Below are 14,127 nucleotides of genomic sequence, written 5' to 3' on the forward strand. Positions count from 1 at the left end.
TGGGTGTCAGGAGCCATTTCAGCCCAAGGTCTGCAAGGAACAGGGTGGAGAAGTCCCATTTGGTGAAGAGATGTCTATGCGCTCTCTGACATCCAGTCTTCCCTGAAGTCTGGTGACCCGCTTGTTTCTGCCTTTTTTTCTTTTTCCTTCACTTCTGTGTATGTGCAAGGAAGCCCTGCTGTGATGACAGGAGCAGTGTTCAAGGGCTAAGTCTGACTCAGAGACCATAGCTTTGTCAAAGGGGAAAGACTCACATCTTTCAATTATGTTTAACCCATTCTCCTAGCCATTTTCACCTATTACTCAGTTTAGAAAAGACCTTGAAGATCATCTAGTACGACCTTTAGCCTAATACTGACAAGTCCACCACTAAACCATGCTGCTAAATTCTACATCTACAGGTTTCTTGAAGACCTCCAGGGATGGTGACTCAGCCACTTCCCTGGGCAGCCTGTTCCAACGCCACACAACCCTTTCAGTAAAGAAATTTCTCCTAACATCCAACCTAAACGTCCCCTGGTGCAACTTGAGGCCATCACTTGGTGCTTGGGAGAAGAGCCTGATCCCCACCTCACTACAACCTCCTTTAAGGTAATTGTAAAGTCCAGTAAAATCTCTCCTGAGCCTTCTCAAGGCTAAACAACCTCAGCTCCCTCAGCTGCTCCTCATAAGACTTATTCTCTAAAACAAGTCTGACTGAGTCTCTCTACTCAGTCAGTGCTGAGAAGTGGGGACTGTGCAAAAGAGACTGGTTCAGGGAACAGGGGTGCAGGGGTCTGGAAGCTGTTTTGGAAATGTGTTTCCAAGTTCAGGATGTGAAACAGTGAAACTGTGATTTGATATGTTGTGGCATGTTTCTAAAAGCCTAATATCCCAACAGGAGGAAATTGTGAGTAAAACAGATGGGAAGAAAACTCTGTGGATAAAGAATAAGCTTTCAAAAGGGGAAAATTCTTTAGGAATAACATATTAGATAGCCAAATAGCTATATTCCCACATTAAAGAAGTATTTTCCTTGAAGATAATAGAAAGATATTTCATTTTTGGAACAAAACTTACTGTACTGAAGGCACACACCCTTTTATTGTTTGGAAGTAAGTCTCTTAATAGAGATTCAAAAAGATGGAAGTGTTTAATATTTTTTTCTGACAATGTTTGGAAGGGAAGGTGCTCTGCTTAGAAGACAAACTGCTCTTCAGCCCATTAGTAATGGGGAGAAATTGTTAGAAAACAGCAACTTGTGATAGGAGTTGGCTGGAGAGCATTCTGGTCTGCCGATGTTAATGTTAAATCTCGGAGTACAAGGTAAACTGCAGGAGAAGGCTTCTATTCCAGTACTGTAAGAGGGGATGTAGGAAGAACCACATAAATCCTCATTTCTGACTCCGGTTTTACAAGTTAGTGAATAAATGCCTTGTCCATGTGAGGGAGTACATGGGCTTTTTCAGGATGTTGTTTTGTGGGTGAGGGCATTGAGTTTGCTGTGTCGCTGCAGAGCATGGGGTAATACAGGTCCTGACCAGCAGCTGCAGGTGTTGAGGTGTTGCTGCGACTACAGAGCAACAGAGCCATCCCCACTTGCTTAATTCACACGAGAGGAACTGGAAGTAGGCTAAGGGGAGATGATACAAGATATGTCCCTTCATTTTGTGGCACCGGCTTGAGGGGTCAAGTAACTACATACAAATGGCCTTCTCCAGTTTCAGCTAGCAAATGCGTAAGACCCCATCCAGCCCCAGTTAGCACTTGTGAACAATCCTGTCAGGCGTCCTCACCCTACCCCCCAAAAAACATCCTGATGGACAATACAGAATGAAAGTCTTTCAGATGGACCCTCCTGAATGAAAAGATGACGTCTGAGCCCCTTCACAAGTGTCTTGATGGAGGTCAGACTTTCACACGTTCATGTAGTGTTTGTTGCCCACTTACATGTATGACCATCCTGGTTTTGAATGTGGCTTGTACAATCAGGATAGCTTGACAAACTCACATGCCCAAAGAAGTCATTTTCCTTTATGACAATGAAAAGGTGACTGCATGCTTTCTGCTTATTACACAGTATTAAAAAATAGGTATGTGCTCCTTAAAACAGTTTCACATGGACACCTTTAAGTGATTACAGCTTTACAGAGGACCATTTTTTATACCTGAGGGTTTTTTTTTATTTTTTTTTTTATTTTTCTACAACAAAGTTTTGGTGCTTGGAAAAGGAAGATGTATGCTAGGAGGTGGAGAGTGTTAATGGAGTTTCTTGACTTTCAGCTTTCTTGGCCCCAAAGCTTATAAACCATGGTGGACTGTTTGAATCCTAGTCTTCTGATGTTATCTCTTTTCCTCTTCTAATTTCCTGCTTTCCCTGATCCATCCCTGATCCATATAGGGGAAAGGTGGATGGTGTAATGTGCACTGATCAATGAGGCTGGTACAAGAGAGAGGTTTCATTTTACAAAGAGAAAACAAGGCAATGGCTAGTGTTCAGACCCCTGATCCTGTCTGCAAAAGTGGATATATATACCTTTTTATTTAATTCCTGCCTAATTCAGCCAATTACCTTTATTCTCTGAAGTTTTCTAGGACAGGTCATGTTATCTGCAAACCAGTTCTGCTCACCCTAAATAAATATTGCTAATGAAGAAAGCTTTGGGGTTTTATTTCTCATTTCAGAGAAACACAGGCTCTACAATTAAGAGAGAGAAAAGAAGCAGGTATTTCAATGCCTGTATTTAGGCTGAGATAAGTCATTCCCCTTTCTGTTCTGTCTCTGATTATTTGCCTGAATGAATGAGCAGTGACTTGTTCTACTTGTGCATGCTTGCTGTGTTCTTCGAGTAAATCCCTCAGTCATTTTCTATTGCTGCTTGCCATAATTTGTATGTATCATGCACCTGTTCAGCTGCTGCATGTGCCTGTTTGGGCCCATGATAAATGGGCCACCTCTGCCTTGAGTTTCATTTTATGATTTGTATTAATTTCAGGTCACAGACAGCCTGGAGGGACTCTCGTAGTGTCTGTGAAGAGGCAGGCTTGCTGAAAGTTGTAAGGACACTTATCAGTGTGTCCTTACAGAAGTGGTTCTCTGAAGCTCCTCGGCCTCTCTGCTTCCCCCCAGACTTCAGGTTGCTGTAGAGTTCAGCAAGAAGCCCTCCCCTTCAGCATTTAGGAAACTTGGTTTGGAATGTGGATTATGTTGTGAAGCACACAAGATGACTGGGTGTTATTTTCTGTCTGTAGGGTTGGAAGATGATGGTATCCCAGAGCTGGTACAGGGTGGAGAAACTCATGCATCAGGGGCAGTTCAGGCTGGATATCAGGAAGGGGTTCTTCACTGAGAGGGTGGTCGGGCACTGGAACAGGGTCTCCAGGGACATGGTCATGGAACCAAACCTGTTGGAGTTTAAGAAGCTTTTGGGCTGTGCTCGTGGTCCTATAGTCTGAATTTTTGGGTAAACCTATGTGGTGCCAGGAGTTGGACTTGATGACCCTTGTGGGTCCACCTGGGGGTATTCTACAATCCACGATTCCATGCCTTAAACCTGATTTCCAAGGTCCAATCGCAATTTTATTCCACACTTCGTGTCCCCCCCATTAATCGAGCCCCCCAAGGGGCAGAAGCCCCGCTCAGCACCGCGGACAGCGCCGGCCCCGTCCCGCTCCCCTCCCGGGCCAGGCGCTCTGGGCGGCCGCCATTTTGTTGCCGTCCCGCCCTGCCGCCCTGGGTCAATCGATTTGCCTTTCAGCCGGGGGGAGAAAGAGTTTTAACCCCGTTTTTTTAAAATTTGTTAGTGGAGACCTGTAAGGAGAAGGAAATGAAAACTGAAATAGTCACACGGTGTTGTGTCCCTTCCAGCTAGCTGCTACGAAACGCTCCTCGCTGCAGCACGGGCTTGCACGGATTCCTGTGCTTCCTCCTCAAGAAGCCCAGCCAAGCATAAGGAAGTCTCAAGGCAAAGCCTGTTTAGGAGACGGCTGCACAGAGAAGATAATTCAAGAGTAGACCATAACAGGTCAAATATGAGAAGAGCGGCTTCCCACCTCTGCTTCCCGCAGTGTATGCTAGTCAAAAGCTGCTAGGGGGTTGTTTCCACACAACTGAGAATATTTTAAAGGCCACACTCACCTGGGTGCTGGGTTTTAATAGTAAATTCACCCTTCTCTTCTGGTATTACAGTGTAAGCTCCCAGCCTTTGCAATCTGCTTGCTCTCTGGGCTGGGGACCACATACTAGCTCAGAGCAGCATTTGGGCACCACTTTTAACAAGGAGCTTCTCACCTGTTTGACATGGAGGAGAGAAATGTTGGGCAGGCCCACCATGTGGTATGGGTTCTTAATAGGCCTCCGTATGGATGAGTGTGATAGTGGTGTGCAAAGGACAGAAAATCTCAGAAAGGAGAACATGTCACTAAGGAGAGAGAGATCGCGACTAGCTCAGCCTGAGCACTGAAATGTCAATGGGAAGAAGGAGCAGGACACGCTGGTGGCCTTTCATCTGCTGCCCTTGGAAGCTCTGTCAGGGGCTTTGACCAGGTCAAAGAGGACCTGCTCCAAGGCTGGACTGACTTTAAGCCTTGTCCTCTCTGTGCTCAGCTGAAAATGCCCCCAGCAGCTTTCCTGCCTTTTTTTCCTCCACTCTCCAGGCACAGAAGGGCCTGGGAGCAGCAGAGAGAGGGGTGGGATGTGGTGCGTGGTGGCAGAGCAGGTGCGTGGGACCCTGTGGCACAGTGACAAAGAAGAAGCACAGCAGTGTGGGGGCTGAAATAATGTGCCTGTGCCATGCCTGTGCTGCCAGCAGATCCTTGCTGGCTCCACAGGTCTGCTTGCATTTCGGCGTTGCAGAGCCCAGTGTTTGCCTTGCACGCCTCCTACCCAGGAGTGCATGCCCCTGTGGCCTGGGGGGAGCCTGGCCAGGTGTGCAAACACCCTGGCAGCCTTGGGGCAGCTTGTTGTGTACACAGGAGTGTGTGAATTCAGTCAAACTTCACAAACAAGGATAAGGACGAACTCAGGAGGTAATCAGTGCTCAAATATAGAAACTCAAGGTTTCCTGAGACAGAGAGAGACAAAAGAAACAAAGAGGCCGAACAGGTGTCATGGCCCTTGTGGCTTTCACTTCCTCCTACCTTGGCTTCTCAGTAATGAATTTGGTGCCTGCCCCAGGCCCCAGTTTAGACAACCTACAAGAAAGCAGCACGTCATGGGCAGCCTTGTTGCTGTGCAGGGCAGGAGTCATACGGAGCCCTGCATGGTGGCAGGTCCAGATGCCACCAGCAGAGCCCCTGGGAGGTGAAGGCTCTCTGCAGGCTTGGACATGGCTTTGGGTGAGGCAGACGAGTACCAAGAGAAAATGAGAAGGGGAACCTCTGACCCTAGGGCCAAGTTTGGGGCTATCCTAGGGCTGTATGTAGGCAAAAGCTGGCTAGGGTTCAAGTAGGCACCTCCACAGCATTGATAGCGTCAGGAAATGATCCCTGCAAAGACACAACATGTAACTCTGATTTGATTTTCTTCCTTTATCATTCAGGACACCGAGCTGGAGGGGTGAAGTGAGTTGCAGGTCCTGTCTGTCCAAGGGATCACATTTGGACCACATGGGCTGGCAAGTACGAGGGCCAATGTGGCCAAGCCACGGCCCTGAAGAGAGGCCAAGTCTCCAGGGGAGCTGCAGCCCAGCGGGTAAGCATTTAGTACCAGAGGCCTCCTGGTTACACTGAAACTGGGATGCTACAGGGATGTCAGCTGTTGAAGGATTTTGAGTGGCTTCGTTCGGGTTTTAGCCAGGATGGACAGGACTGGCTGTTTCTGACACAGCAGGGCTGGTGGCTGGAAATAGCCTCCCTCTTGGTGTCCTTTCTGACTCAGAACAGCAATTCTGAAAGAGCACGCAACAACTAAAAGGGGACAAAGCCAGAGGGCCAGGTGCAGCCTACACAAAACCTTTATTAGCAGCCCAGGTGGTGATAATGTACTGAGCGGGGGAGGGAGAAAAGGAGAGAGAAACCAGCCGTATCCCACTGCATGCACAGGACACCCGGGCTCCCAGTCTGAGCCAGATGTTTCCTGGGCTGCAGGAACAAGGTGCCCCCTTTCTGTGAGCTGCTTCAGCTCCCATCCTCCTCCTCCTCCTCTCTCCTTCACGTCTGTGCAGGGTGTTGGGGCCACCTTTGTGTGCTTGGGATGCCCAGCAGCTCAGTGGTGGATGGTTTCAAGGGTGAAACAAGGGTGTTGAGGCCTTGTCCTGGAGGTAAGGATCCTGAGGAGACCTTGATGACCGGTCAGAAATGGCTCTGCAAGGCAGCTGTCTGCTGTGTCATCTGCTCGTCGTGCAAAAGAGAGCCAAAATAAATTAAGGGTGCTGCCCACAACGCTGTATCCACACGCAGTGTCTGTGAATGATCTTCCAGCAGACCTTATTAAAAATCCTGTGAAAAATCCAGGTGACTGCCAGCTCATTCCCTTCTAGGTCCTTTCGGGCTGACTGAGCTGAAGATCCCTTTGGGCTGGTGAGCTGCTGGAGCTTCCCCTGGCTGCGCTCAGCGGCGGTGTGGTGTGGGAGATGTGCCTCGGCCTCGCCTTGCCTTGCTGCGGTTTGCCAGGTAGGGCACGAGCCTGCTGGGGCTGCATTTTGCTGAGACAGTGGCCTAAAGCCTTCCAAAAGCATCGGCACAAATTGCCAGCATAAATTACCTTGTTTCATTCCGTCTACAACTTGAAAACGTCCCTTTTCTCTTCAAAGCAGCATTAAAACAGAAAGGAGAGGTGGATTTCTGTCTTTCCTTATGAGGAGGGAGGGGAGAATTATTATTATTATTTATTTATTTATTTATTTTTTGGGTAGGAAACCAGGTCTCCTTGCTCTTTTTTCCTGGAAGATTTTGTCCAGCAGCGGCCATGTAGAACATGGATCTGACATGGCCTAACCAAGGGGGGAAAACAGGAGTGACCAAGAGGCAAAAAAAAACACATTTCAGTCAGTCAAATCATTCAAAACATGTGTGTTTTGGGCTGGTTCCTCCCAGCAGCTGCTTGTCTCCAGATGTCTGACGAGTTGTCAGAAGGTGTTTTATGTGAACAGTCAAAGATCGTTAGCTGTTTCAGTTAGAAATGGAGAAAGTTTCCATCACAAATTACCCTTATCTAGCCATCTTCCGGCAGAAAGCAGGGCAGAAAACGCTGGGACTGACACGTTAGGGAAAGCAGGTCGTGCAAAGAGAACCCGAGTCAGGACTCAAAAATCAAATCCATGACAAAACACCACCAACAAAACAACAGAAAGCCTCGTCTTGGTTACTTTTGCTTTTTTTTATGGACCAGAAAGCAAAAGCCCTACAGCAAATATGTCACAAAGCAGTGGCGATCGCCACCTTTGCCCCTGGGAGCAATGTTTTGAAAAGATGAGTCTCACTCCAAGGCACAAGCCTTTTTTTCTCCCCAGGGAACATGCTGAGGCTGAGCTGATATGATTTGCATCCTCACAGCAGAGCACAGAGGAATCTCTGGAAAATTTCTGGAAGGAATGCTACAAGGGGACTAAATGCAAGGCATCTGTGCGCTGTGTGTGCATCAAACAATGCCGGTGCTTGGGCTCCACTGGGCCGCTTTGGATGTGGTTTGTGGAGCGCCTGGGCTCTCCCTTCTTCTGCCAAAAATGTTGGGCTGCGGTCAGGTGGGAGCTCGGACCAGGTCCCCCATCAGCATTATTTTTAACCCGTGTCCATGTCAAAAATAATAGACTTTTGGGCCCTGGGAAGTGGAGCACTCTGTCCCCTTGTCCCTACCCCACTCCCACATCTTCCCCAAGGGCGAGAGGATTCCTGTGGGCCCTCCAGGCTCCCTGCTGCACTGCAGCGCTGTGTGAGGTTACTCGAACTGCGTGCACGAAAATAACTCGTATGCCCTGGCTTATTACTCCTCACAAGCAGATGAGATGGTTGGAGGCTGATCAGAGCAGAGGAGTCTCCTGGTGAGTTCATTCTTCAAACGCTTGGGTGGGCTGCTTCTCGTTAGGGCTTGCTACGGCGCCAAGAGAAAAGACTTTCTCTCTGGCTCCGTGTGCACCGTGCCTCTGTCTGGGAACTGCTCCTCCCTTGGGATTTGCCAGGCACAGCAAACCCCAAACCCCGTGCTGTTCAGACCGTGCAGGGTGCTGGTGGCTCAAAGAAGATGAGCACAACCCCATCACTCCTGAGGTGCAGGTGTGCACCCAACTCGTGGCCCTTTGGCATATCTGAGGATGCTTGATAGGTCCAGGGGGTTCCTAAGCAGCTTTGTTCCTCCCCACCCAAAATGATCAAATGATCAAAAAAGCTGCTGGGTCTGTCACACTTGGAGTCCCCTTGGAAACGTGCCAGCGGAGGATGGGGCAGGAGGGGATTTTGCAGGGGGCAGCCCCAGAGGCTGTTTTTAGTCACCGGGTTGGAAAGCTCACTGCGAGCTGTCAAATATTGCCTTCACCGTTGCTTCTGTAATGACTATTTGACTGGTCTTGCCTGCTGGTGATAACAACGATGCTCACAGGGCGTAGAGTGAAACATTTAAATGCGATGCAGCAGAGAATTTGCCTAGCTGCATCAGTGGCTCCGGAAACATCTGAAAGGGCATCTTGCTCAGGGACACTCCATCTGCATGCATCCATCCGTCCCCTCTCTGTACCAAGCACCCACCCTGTACCCCTGGGCTTAGCTGTCCCCGGCGGGCACATAAATAAATTCTGCTGATGGCTTTAGCCAGACTGCAGAACGTCTCTACGTGTTTTGCTTTGGGGCTGTCAATTGTTGGGTTGTAAGTTTTTATTTTATTTGCGTTTAAATTCCCGGATCAGTCCATTGAAAGCGCCTCATTGTACCGCTATAACAAAGTTAAGTTCAAAGAGATTCTCCAGTGCAAACAAACTGTTTCTGAAACAGGACAAGCAGCATTTCCCTCTAATGTAACTATTTGATTTGGCTCTGCCCATACAGCTGTCCTACCATTACAGCACAACATGTTTGCGTTTTGGAGATCTACAACGCTCTTGTCTGTTCTCGTAGCAGAGCAGCTCCTCTGCTTAGCGGTCCTTCTTATCTCTCTGCACTTCTAAAACTTCTGAACTCCTGTAACGTTACCATCCTGCCCGTGCTGCTAACCACCAGCTGGTCTTTGCTCAGTAACTTTTTCCAGGTTCACCTTTCATACCATGTGCAAGGCCTTCCGGAGGCATTTTGATAAGGAACCAGAGAGGCTTTCTCCTGCGAGCTCTGAATGACACCGAAAGGCATTTTTAGAAGTTACTGCTGGCAGCTAAAGAGAAAATAGGTCCATTTGCTATGAACCCACCTGCCCCAAATGGTTCCTTTGCCATTTCCCATCTTCAACCCAGCGGGCACATGGTAGCCAGCAGTCAGAGCAGCTCACTGCTCCAGTAGAAACCCACCTCAGCAAGATCCAGTGAAGAGTTTGCCATTGGATCAGTGAGCTGGAGAATCAGCAGAGCCACCAAATGCCAGGCAAGCATTTCCTTTTCTTGCAGTACGAATTCAGTCAAGGGGCCACGATGCACCTCCCCTGTTCTTGTGACAGCAGTTGTTAGCCTTCAGCAGGCACAGACACCTTTGAAATGCCCTTCCTGGGCAGACAGGGTAACATCTTGCCTGTGAATAAGCAAACCTATTCAGATCATGTAAATACAGCTCCTTCTGCCAAAGTATTAGCAATGGCTAAAGCGTGTCCAAGTCGCTATGCGAGCCAACTGCTGCTATTAACCTTTTACACCGCGTAAGTTACGAGCTCCTTGTTGTGCAGACGTTCTGGTGAGGATGAGAAATAGAGCTTGTGACTACTTCTTTCTAGGAAATAAACACGGTAAACCCAATGGACAACACTTAGTGTGCTCTGCAGGACGTGCACCCAGCCCCAGAACAGGACACCAGCCTCCTGATACATCTGTGCGTACGCAACCCTGTGATGGGCCACACAGTTGGTCCCAGCTGAGATGCTGAGTCCATCACCCCAGGTCTTTATTAAAGGGTCAGTGATTAAATCAGTCATTTTCCTTATTGACTGCTCAACAACTGTTGTTCATTGCTTTCTGGAAAAAAAAAAATCACCGCAGAGCCAGCAAGAGCAAAATAATCGTGCTGACAATTTCTCTTGAGCATTTGGTGTTGGTGTTCTCAGCGAGTTACAGAATGTTTCCAACGGACCGAGATTAAGCTCTTCTCTTCGTATTTTCCCACAGCTCCCTTGATGATGGGTGATCTGAAAATGATACATGCAGATAGCAGCTCAGCTGCAAGCAGCAGGCAGAGATGAGTCAGGGCCACAATGACTAACGTGGCAGACACTGCACATTCGGTGAGGATGCTGGCTTGTGTGTCTAATCCAGGTACAGCCCCTTCTCCTCTCAAACCTAGGCAGATGGTTTCTCCAAGGCCTGGCCCAGGCTACTTGTGCCACTGCTGACTTCCAGATCTCATTCCTCCAAGTGCCTCCACCCAGAAGCACCAGTATTAGAGGATGCTCAACTGAGGCTTGACGCCTCAGATGGTCCTCCCTTCACAACACAGGGATAGACCTTTATTTATCTTCCTTTTCCTCCCCAACCCCAAAAAGCATAGGACAGACTCTTCAGATAGACCAAAGGAATGAAGAAGATACTCTTGCTTGCTACATCTCTGCTAGAGTAAGATGTTCCCATGAAATGTTGGTGAAAGTGTTGAGCACACAGTACGTTTCGAGTCTTGCTGCTCTTGTTCCAACCGCACTGTAATCGCAAACAGTCCTGCCTCATCTGGACGAGGAATCTGGTTTTCAAGGGAAGCACAGCTGAGAAAGGCTTCAAACAGGATCTGATTAGCCAATTAAAAACAGATGCTGTGCTGGCAGACGGGCTGCTGTGGATCATCTGATACAATCCCCTTCCCCTCGTTTTTGTACATAATGTCCTTCCAAGCACAGCCACCTCCCCCATAGCTATGTCTAAATTGCATTAGGAATCTTGGCACTTCTTCCAGTTATACATATTGTGAATGGTTTTGTCATTTAAAATATTTTACAGGGATTTTAGAGTCAAGTAGCTGAATGCTCATCAGAAAGCCACCTGGTATCCAAAGGAGTCAGACTCCATCCTGCGAAAGGCCTGGGGCTGTAGCATTTCCATCTCTGCCACCCTTAACCTTTATGGAGCACTTCCACCCTTCTTCCAGAGGCAAGGACTCCACCACCTCTGGGGACACCCTCCCACCAATCCACACCCTTTGCTTCTGTTTTAAGCGTACAAGCTAGGAGGGCTCTGTATCCCAATACAGAGGCAGAAAACACCTCTCTCTCATTCAGCTTTGGAAGGAAGTATCACCTTGTAGCATGCTTGCCTCTCACTGCTCCAGCTCAGAGCTGCTTTAGCTCAGCCACATCCTCAGCTTAGTGCAGAGGCTGTTGGTCAGTCATTCATCCCTTTAGCTCGGGATGGATTCCTTTCCTGTGGACAACTGAAGAAAAAGCAGTAGGCCAGTTGCTGTAGGAGCACAGGCTAGGATTAATGTTTGTCTTCCTTAGCACTGGGGAATCACACATTGAGCTTTGTACCTTACTCCCCCAAGTGCAGTTGAACCACATCCCTTCTCCCAAGACCGTACGTGCTAACAGAAGCCACTAGGATCAGTTCTTCTTCAGCCAGAATCAACATATTCAGGAATGTCTGTAATATACTTAGAGGTGCAAACAAGTTTCAGATTGGGACTCTTACTTCTATTGCTTGGTCACGGATGTAATAGGAGATTCGTCCCAGAGAGGCCAAGGAAAGGGGATCGCTCCTTTTGCTCTTGTTTTTCACTTTGACAAAGGAGAAGGGCTGATATCAGCTCGCTGAATAGCAGAGCCATCTAAATTAATTTCACATGGAGTGTCTGGTCTCAGCAGTTGGATGCTAATCCTTCGCAGCACTGGAGCCACATAAGTGCTCAGGGACAGACTAGAGAGAAGGCCTAATTCAGCAAAAAGATGAGGTAGAAGCATATATGACAGAAAAAAACAAGGTATTAGGCTACTGGAGTGGAAGAAAAGATGCCAGAAAGACTCAGAAGCTCTGTTTTCTCTCTAAGATCTTGAAAGGAGAGTGCAGGAAGAGAAGACCTCAGCTTCAAGCATACGTGGCAAATTCACGCTGGCTCAATTGCCTGTACAAAGCTGACGTTCTTGACTTTGTCCACAACTTTTTGCCACTTCCTACTCCCAACATGATCTGGTTAATAAGCAAGCACAAAATACAACAGGAAGAAGAGAAGCAGCCACCAAATACTTCACCTCTCACTGCCTCGGTCATTGCCTCAAACTCTGGCTTGGCCAAATGACAACAGGTAAGCAGAATGACCTGTCCATGGCGAGACATCAGCATGGCAGGACCTGGCCCTGAAGACCTCGAATCACAGCATCAGCAATGATGCTTTCAGAAGAGATGTAGCTAATAATAAATGAGTGGCCGAAGTGCTGCATATGAGCTTTAGTGACAAGAACTGTGTCAGTCTAACGTTAGCACCACACAGGGAGTTACAGCAACCCTCACGTAATTACTCTAATACACTTCCCTGTGGAGACTCCCTTTCTGAGCCTGCAGGTGGTGTGAAATGGTTTAAGCAAGGCATAAAGCTTTCAGCAGAAGTTTTAATTCTGTGGTGACCACACGGGGTAAGGTTTTTAGAACAGACTCACTGTTAAGACATACTGAAACTGCTTCCCTGGGCCTCTCTAGGATGCATACATTGGATCCACCCTTAATTATGGGATGACAGTGTTTATCTCAGCCTAAAACAAAAACAGTTCTGTTGATTTATGCAAATTTTTGCATATAAAAATGAAATACCTTGCTACAAATGGATATACTGACCACTTCCGTGATTTGATCTTTTTTTCCCCCATGACAATGTTACTTCTAACAGTCTGCAGCAGAAAGCAATTGGTAGGTTGCCACAGCTCAAGACTCCTTGGAAAAATGCAGGATCTTTGCAGCACAATGCAGGTCTGTCTTGCCACTCAGATTTGCAAGACTGCGGTAAAAAAAAAATAAAATAATTAAAGCAAGGTCTTTCAAGGGAAAAATATACACAGTAAGATGCACAGTGCCAAGATCATCTTTTTTTTTTTCTTTGCAAACACTCTGGAGGCAGATTTGCACTTCATTGTGCCAAATAATTTCTTAAAATGACTGGACTCGGGTCTGAAAAACGTGCAGACTGAGTCCTAAGAAAAACGGTTCAGGTTTTATGACTCTGAGCCATCTGTGAGCTATAGGGACAGGCACCAGCTCAAAGCCGATGAAGCCGAGTTCTGTTTTCACAATATGCTCCAAATCACCTTTAATCTGCCTATTAAGTGGGCACTAGCTATTTTGCAACAGCCCTGGTGAAAATGCCATGGGTGTGAAAAACAGCAGATGGTTAATGGGGGCGGAAAGCTACACAAATCGTTAGAGGAGCATGGAAAATTCATTGCTGCCTATAAAACAGTCCGTAGACAGGGGCAGCTGTAAACAGCTAGGTGAAAAGAGGAGGTAGGAACACATAGTAGCTGCTCCATGTAGACTGCTGCTATTTCCTTGTCTTAAAAAACACCAGAAAAGTGCTGAAGGAAGCAGATGTGAACCAACCACAAGGTGCAAGGCTCCTAAGCATGAACACCAAAGTGGTTTTCCATTGTGCTAGAGTTTCCAGCTTTTAGCAGCACACCTTGGATCTGATAGTGGAATCACATAAAGACCCTGGAGGCCACTTAAAGAGCAATACCACTTTTAAAGTTGTATATGCATGACTGCTAAACCCCAGCCAAGATATCTTCATCTGTAACCGACATACCAACATGCTGAGGATATGTGGAGTACAAACACGACATGAAGCCAAAAGGAGGCCAAGGCAGGACAGAAAGGAAACTCGGTATGGGCCATCTTTCACCATACTAACACAAGAAAGCCATAACCCTGAGTTTCAGTCATGAATTGTGACATGCAATTAGATGATCAAGGCAAAGGCAGGATTTTGCCCTGTTTATCCTAACAATTTACAGTGGTTTTAAGTAGGAGAGAGACCTGCTTCCAGTCAACGTGGTGGGCATGAGTAACCTCCTTCTACAATCTCATGATGACTTTCACTTACTCTTAAAAAGGT

At 47.5% G+C, this 14,127-nt stretch overlaps 1 long non-coding RNA gene across 3 annotated transcripts; it reads left to right on the top strand.

The window, feature by feature from the left end:
* Positions 1-5,159: 5,159 nt before the first annotated feature.
* On the top strand, positions 5,160-10,806 carry LOC137864565 (uncharacterized). 3 transcript variants are annotated; one of them, XR_011101549.1, is made up of 5 exons: positions 5,160-5,316; positions 5,520-5,671; positions 6,144-6,239; positions 6,459-6,591; positions 6,834-10,806. It is a non-coding gene; the product is annotated as an uncharacterized lncRNA (long non-coding RNA). The 3 variants fall into 3 exon arrangements; XR_011101547.1 differs by lacking the exon at positions 6,144-6,239; XR_011101546.1 differs by lacking the exons at positions 5,160-5,316; positions 5,520-5,671 and having other exon boundaries at positions 5,937-6,239.
* Positions 10,807-14,127: the final 3,321 nt, after the last annotated feature.

Source organism: Anas acuta, chromosome 1 (genome assembly GCF_963932015.1).
Source record: "Anas acuta chromosome 1, bAnaAcu1.1, whole genome shotgun sequence".
In the NCBI taxonomy this organism is placed as follows: Eukaryota; Metazoa; Chordata; class Aves; order Anseriformes; family Anatidae; genus Anas; species Anas acuta.